Source organism: Ailuropoda melanoleuca, chromosome 7, assembly GCF_002007445.2.
Source record: "Ailuropoda melanoleuca isolate Jingjing chromosome 7, ASM200744v2, whole genome shotgun sequence".
Lineage (NCBI taxonomy): Eukaryota > Metazoa > Chordata > Mammalia > Carnivora > Ursidae > Ailuropoda > Ailuropoda melanoleuca.
In genome coordinates, this window is record NC_048224.1 from 109,355,105 (window position 1) to 109,363,044 (window position 7,940).

The 7,940-nt window shown below is 37.3% G+C and overlaps 1 long non-coding RNA gene across 4 annotated transcripts in view; it reads right to left on the reverse strand.

Moving 5' to 3' along the window:
- Window positions 1-7,513, reverse strand: part of LOC117803106 — a 364,896-nt gene extending 357,383 nt beyond the window's left edge. For all 4 annotated transcript variants that reach the window (XR_004626764.1, XR_004626763.1, XR_004626765.1 and 1 more), the window contains exon 1: window positions 7,109-7,513. This is a non-coding gene — a long non-coding RNA (uncharacterized LOC117803106). The remainder of the gene's footprint in view (window positions 1-7,108) is intronic.
- Window positions 7,514-7,940: the final 427 nt, after the last annotated feature.

Here is a 7,940-nt window from a genome sequence, read left to right on the forward strand (position 1 = left end):
TGTTGGTGGGAATGCAAGTTGGTACAGCCACTCCGGAAAACAGTGTGGAGGTCCCTTAAAAAGTTAAAAATTGAGCTACCCTATGACCCAGCCATTGCACTCCTGGGTATTTACTCCAAAGATACAGACGTAGTGAAGAGAAGGGCCATATGCACCCCAATGTTCATAGCAACATTGTCCACAATAGCTAAATCGTGGAAGGAACCGAGATGCCCTTCAACAGATGACTGGATTAAGAAGTTGTGGTCCATATATACAATGGAATATTACTCAGCTATCAGAAAGAATGAGTTCTCAACATTGGCTGCAACATGGACGGCACTGGAGGAGATAATGCTAAGTGAAATAAGTCAAGCAGAGAAAGACAATTATCATATGATTTCTCTCATCTGTGGAACATAAGAACTAGGAAGATCGGTAGGGGAAGAAAGGGATAAAGAAAGGGGGGGTAATCGGAAGAAGGAATGAAGCATGAGAGACTATGGACTCTGAGAAACAAACTGAGGGTTTCAGAGGGGAGGGGGATGGGGGAATGGGATAGGCTGGTGATGGGTAGTAAGGAGGGCACGTATTGTATGGTGCACCGGTTGTTATACGCAACTAATAAATCATCGAACTTTACATCAGAAACCAGGGATGTACTGTATGGTGACTAAGATAATATGATAAAAAACATTAAAAAAATGAGAACATCTCAATAAAATCTGAATATTGTATCAATGCTTAAAAAAATTGATAAACCTATAGCCAGATCATCAAAAAAAGAAGAGTGAAGACAGACAAAATCAGAAAGGAGAAACAACAATTAACACCACAGAAATGCAAAGGATTATAAGAAAATATTATGAGAAATTATATGGCAACCAATTGGATAACACAGAAGAAATGGAAGAATTCCTAGAAACATAACCCTGCAAAACTGAATCAGTAATAAATTTGAACAGACCNGTTATACGCAACTAATAAATCATCAAACTTTACATCAGAAACCAGGGATGTACTGTATGGTGACTAAGATAATATGATAAAAAACATTAAAAAAATGAGAACATCTCAATAAAATCTGAATATTGTATCAATGCTTAAAAAAATTGATAAACCTATAGCCAGATCATCAAAAAAAGAAGAGTGAAGACAGACAAAATCAGAAAGGAGAAACAACAATTAACACCACAGAAATGCAAAGGATTATAAGAAAATATTATGAGAAATTATATGGCAACCAATTGGATAACACAGAAGAAATGGAAGAATTCCTAGAAACATAACCCTGCAAAACTGAATCAGTAATAAATTTGAACAGACAAATAACGAGCAAAGAAATTGAGTCAGTAATTGAAAAACTCTCAACTATCAAAAGTCCAGGACAGATAGCTTCACAGGTAAATTCTACCAAACATTTAAAGAAGAGTTAATATTTATTCTTCTCAAACTATCTTGAAAACTAGAAGAGGAAGGAAAGCTTCCAAATTCAATCCATGAAGCTAGCATTACTCTTTACACCAGCACCAGATAAAGACACTAAAAGAGAATTATAGAACAATATCTCTGATAAGCATAGATGCAAATACTCAGCAAATATTAGGGAGCTGAATCCAATAATACCTTTTAAAAAATCACTCCCACAATCAAGTGGGATTTATTTCCAGGATATTGAATCAAGGGTGATTCAGTGTTCACAAATCAACATGATATAGCTCATTAACAAGAGAAGGGATAAAAACCATATGATTACCTCAGTGCATACAGAAAAAACCTTTGACAAAATACATCCATTCATGATAAAAACTCTCAACAAAGTAGATTGAGGGAACATACCTCAACATAATAAAGGTGTGTGTGTGTGTGTGTGTGTGTGTGTGTGTGTGTGTGTGTATACATGTAAAACCGGCAGTCAACATCCTACTCTATGGTGAAAAATTGAAAGCTAAGCCCGGAGAAACAGGAACAAGACAAGGATGTCCACTCTCACCACTTCCATTCAGCATAGTACTAGAAGTCCTTGCCACAACAATCAGACAAATAAAAGGCATCCAAATTGGTAAGGAAGAAGTAAAACTTTCACTATTTGCAGATGACATGATCCCATAGAGAGAAAACCTGAAAGACTCCATCAAAAAACTGCTAGAGTAAGTAAATTCAGTAAAGTCACAGGATATTTAAAAAATGCACAGAAATCTGCTGCATTTCTATTCACTAATAATGAAATAGCAGAAAGAAAATCAAGAAAAACAATCCCATTTACAATTGTACCAGAAAAAAAAAAATACCTAAGAATGAACCTAACAAAGGAGGTAAAAGAATTGTACTCTGAAACTATAAAGCATTGATGAAAGAAATTGAAGATGATACAAATGGAAAGATATTCTATGCCCATGGATTGGGAGAACAAATATTGTTAGAATGTCCATTCACCCAAAGCAATCTGATTTAATGCAATTCCAATCAAATTACTGACAACATTTTTCATAGAACTAGAACAAACCATTCTAAAATTTATTTGGAAACACAAAAGACCTCAAATAGCCTAAGCAATCTTGAAAGGGAAGAACACAACTGAAGGTATCACAATGGCAGATTTCAAGATATACTATAAAGCTGCAATAATCAAAACAGTATGATACTGCACAACAATAGATCAATAGAACAGAACAGAGAACCCAGAAATAAGCCCATGATAATATGGTCAATTAATCTTCCCAAAAGCAGACAAGAATACGCAACAGGAAAAAAGGCAGTCTCTTCAACAAATGTAGTATTAGGAAAACTGGACAGCTACATTCAGAAGAATGAAAGTGGACCACTTTCTTACACCATATATTAAAATAAACTCAAAATGGATTAAAGACCTGAATGAAAGAGCTGAAACCATAAAAATCCTAGAAGAGAACACAAGCAGTAATTTCCTTAACATAGTTGTAGTAACGTTTGTCTAGATAGGTCTCCTGAGGCAAGGGAAACTAAAGCAAAAGTAAACTATTGGGACTGCATCAAAATCAGTGCCAACCCACCACTTCACCATCTCTGCTATATGTATTTTTTATCTCAAGGTTTTTGTTAACTCTTGGCTTCTAGATCTTGGTATCTTCAAGTGGTCACCTCCGTGTGCTTCCCATATCTCAAGATCAATTTCTCCAGAGCAATAATCAGTCCCAGCTGATTATCATGTGTGGTGATGCTAAACTGTAACCTAAAACTTATGGACACTTCTCTCTTAAAAGGTAGAGATTAATTCCTTCCTCTCCCCGTGAATGTGGCAGACAGTGATGATGTAGGTTTTTGAGCCTGGGTTTTAAAAGGCATTTATGGCTTTCTTCTTGTTGTCCTTGGCTTGGATCACCTTGCTTTGAGGGAAGAAAGCCAGTCACCGTGTCATGGTAACACTCAAGCAGCCCTGTGGAGGGGAACAAAAGCTTCCTGCCAGTTGCCAGTGAGGAACAGACTCTTCCTGTCATCAGCCATGTGAGTGAGCCATCTCTGAATGGCTGACCCAGGCCCAGTCAAGCCTCAGATTACACAGCTCCACATACTATTTTAACTGCAACACCAAGCATCTTAAGCTACCTCTGAATTCCCAACCTCCAAAAATATATAAGGTAAAAAACATACATTGCTTTCACACAGAAGGTTCGGGTACTTTATCATACAGCAATCCTGCCCTATATAAGTCCTAAACTTCCTCACGGAGCGACAATTTTAGGGCACCTAGGCATGAAGATAACCCGAGTATTCTCTCAGCAAACATTCTGGATTTGAAAATTTACTTCCAAGCGAAGATATAGCCAAGAAAAATACCTTTATTGTATCTTTATTTTATCCAGTAAAAAACAACAAACAAAACAACACACAATAACAACAAATAATAACAACTGAATGGAATAGGATAAAAATCTACCTCCTTACCACAAAAATCTACCTACTACTGCATTTACAAATCAGAAATAATTTTCTCCCATACAAACAGGATCCAAATGAAGATAAATTAGTGTAATAAGGAGTTTCAGAGAAGCCTAGCATTCCTGAGAGTTTGTAACTAAGACTCGTTGCTTCGGGTTTTTAGATTTGCCCCTGTTAGTAGTGTAAACCTAAGTCAATTAGCCTTTAGGGTCTCTTGTGTACAGTAATTTTTAATCTAATTGTGGTCAAAGACAACTTTGTGAATCTAGAATCTTTCTCCTGATAAATACATACTGCTACAGTGAGTTTTACACATCTCAGCTTCTTCTGGAAAGTATTTCTAACCTGGCAACTGTGCCTAGTTAAACTTGAGTGATTCTAGTAGTTATAGACCAAGTAACTCTTGGTTTTCTGGCATTTTATAAATCTGAAGACTTTTAATTATATGGTTTACTACATACTTACGACTTCACTGCATACATTAACTATTGCTTTATAAATGAAGTTGTTTTTTCAGCAAGTGTTTTCTGTTCCCAAGGAAGCAGAGAATCCACACGCTAATACAAGTGTAGAGAGTTAGCCATTCTTATTATGGCTGATCTATATAACCTGCTACAGCACACCTATTTGGTATAATTTATGCTTGGTGTAAATAGTAACTTATACTGGTATTCACCTAGGGAGACTAGATATAAAGGAAACCCTCAGGATCAGCTCACTACCTTGCATTCAGCTTTCTGTTTAATTAACCTCTTTTTACTGAAGTCTCTGAAAAGTAACTCAGAATAAAAGGGCACATTGATCACGGATCAGCAGCATCATTTTCTCAAACAGACAACCCCATTTTGTCACGCAGAGGGTAGCATATGGAGATCGCGGCACCGTCTCAACCTCTGATTTTATTGTATTAAACTGATTTGCATTACCCTTCCCAACACTCATAGCCGAATATAACTACAAACAGCCACAAATACTTTTTCTATAGGTTAACCTCTTTATAGATAAAAAGATCAGAATAGAGTGCATTTGAAATGAATCTATTAGATGCTTAAGATGGATCAATACCTCTTTTATGAAGGAAAAAGAAGGTACTAAATGTCTCATTTGATTACTGTTTGGGACAAGGAGGCAGGAAATCACCTCAGTGGGCTCACTCCTCCCTTATGGGTCCAGGACAGAATATTCCACGGAATCCATAGCTTGCTCTCAAAAGAGAGCGAAAACAATGCTTCCTTACTTACTAAAAGTTTATACTAGCTTAAGAGATGCATTCCCATGGAGTGATCCTGGTTGGAGCCTTCTTCATTGTTTGGTTGCCAATGTAGATTTTTCATAATTTTACCTTCAAAATACATAATGATAAGGAGAACGGGGTGAGGGGGGGATGATATTTAAACAGCTCCCCACTGTGGCAAGAAGGGCAAAATAAACCCTTTCATACAATTCCTATTGTTTAAAAGACTCAGGTTTTTAAAGTTTCCATTCCAAAGAAAGATACCTTTTCCTCTTTTGCATTAGAACAGAAAACAAAAGAGAAATGGTTACATAGACAATTGCCAGAGGCTACTCAAGTGGGACGAGTGTTAAGTAACCTAAGGCCACCTCCAACCCTCTCTGTGACCACAAGTCCATGTTCTCTTCTTCAGGTGGAAAAGGAAGGAAGGAAGGAAGGAAGGAAGGAAGGAAGGAAGGAAGGAAGGAAGGAAAAGGAAGGGAGGAAGGGAGGGAGGGAGGGAGAGAGGGAGGGAGGAAGGGAGGAAGAGAGAAAGAAAGAAAGAAAGAAAGAAAGAAAGAAAGAAAGAAAGAAAGAAAGAAAAAGAAAGAAAGAAAAAGAAAGAAAGAAAGAAAGAAAGAAAGAAAGAAAGAAAGAAAGAAAGAAAAAGAGAGAGAGAAAGAAAAGACAGGAAAGAAAGAAAGAAAAAAGAAAAAAAAGAGAAAGAAAGAAATGAATCCAGCTAACATAATTCAAGTTAAAAAAAAAATAAGTCTAAAGCAATTTAAAAAGTCTTTAGCAATTTATGATAATGTACAATCATATTCTTTTCTCCTAAAAGACTTTTGCCTGCGATTGTCATTATTTCTTGTTAAGGTGAAATATCACATCTTGAAACAGATGTGAAATTATCCTTATTAGATACTTTTCCTTGACGTTGGTATTTTAACACTGTGATTAAACCAGATGGAAGACAACTTTTTTCCCCCTTTCTTCGAAAAGGGGAGGGAGGAAAATAAAACACACACGTACAACCAGGTACTTTCAGATTCTAGTTGCCATAACAACTTGAGTCACCTTCCATCATTAAAGCATCTTTTGATCACCCTTATGGATTTTTTTTGTGTAACAAGTAAAAGATTCATTATTCCACTTATTTGCTATTGAGGAAATTCTTCTCCTCTTTGAAAACAGCTCATTGTCTGTTTTATTAAACAAAAGCAGACGAGTACTATAAACTCCCCCTCAAACCTATAAAGCACAAAGGCTCCCCAAAGAAAGCTTTGAAGTATTATATTGCACTTTCAGACTTCTAATGATATTTTTAAAGGGTATTTTGTTTCCATGAAAATTAATTACTTCTGGTAATTTTACAATGTGAGAATTATCCATATATTTTTCTCTCCTTCAATCGGCCAAGTCAAAAATTGTTTACGGTAACACCACCAAAATATATTGCAGTAAAATGCCTTCCTTCTGGCCTCTTTCGTCTATTGTTTAATCTCCAGGTCTGAACACATCTGGAAAACAGTGAAGTCAGTGGGAAGTGTGAGAAGCCAGTATCAAAGCAAGTCGCTTCCTAGCAACAGCACTCAGGAAAAATAGGCTTCATTTGTCAAGTGGCCCCAAAGCAGGAAATCAGGGGGCCATGGGGAATGATAATGGCATATACAAGGTGCAAAACATAAGTTAACATTTACCTTCCCAGGGTGGAATATTTAATGTCCTCTATAAACAGGACACCCAAACTGAAACAAAGTCAAAAGAGCCCCAATGGCTCAGTGTAGGAAGCTTCTCACACTTCTGTGATGAAGGACTAGCTTATATGTGTGACCAATTCATCACAGATTGTTAGTTTTGTAAAATTTCATTTAAAAAAGTATTTAGAAAAGTGAAATTAAAAAGGGCATTACAAAATACAAAACCAAATTTTAAATAAGAGCCAGCCAAAGAGAAAAATCTTTCGGATTAATTCCTTAAATGCTTTTAGACACTTACCTTCCATTTCTCTCCAGACCTCTTCACAAACCAGACACAGTGCCCAGACAGCGGAAGAGAATGGGCCACCAGATCACCACGCACTCAGTAGCTCTGGTCTAGCACTGAGCTTTTCAAACTTACTGAGCATCAAGATCACCTGGAGGAGTTTGTTAAATGCAGACCCCTGAACCCCACCCTCAGAGAGTCAAGTTTAGCAAATCTGGCCTAGGGGTGGATACCTAGCATTTCTAACAAGCTCACAGGTATCGCCAATGTAGAGTTAGCAGGACTGGAGAAGACCTGATGTGCTGTATGGCACCCCTGACAGACGCCCTCACTGTGGACATCCCATTATACCTACACATTAAAATCTTGAGAGCTAGGCGATGGTAAGATTACCCAGGAGGAGAGGCAGGAAACTAAGGCTTTAATTCCTCCAGTGGTTCCTCATCATTTTCAACCAAAAGCTAAATGCCATAGCTGAGATCACAAAATTCCTCAAGATCTACCTCATTCCCTCCTTTCTGCCAGTTTGTCCTTATTGTACACTCCTAATCAATATGGAATGTATGCGTCAGTCACAAAGAATTATGGGTAGATGGAATCTGACAATGCCAGAGTTCTGTTCTCATGCTTTCCACTTCCAATCCCTCACCCCTCCTACCTTGACTCCTCTTCCTTCCTCTTATTTATTCTTTCAACAAATGTTTCTGGGCTACCTAACTGATAGGGTTTTATATGAGGTTTAAATGAGATAATGTATTTAGAGGACTTAGTATGGAACGTAGCACATGTTAAGTACTCGAGGATCATGGCAATGTTGACAAGGATGATGGCAAAGGCAATGAGG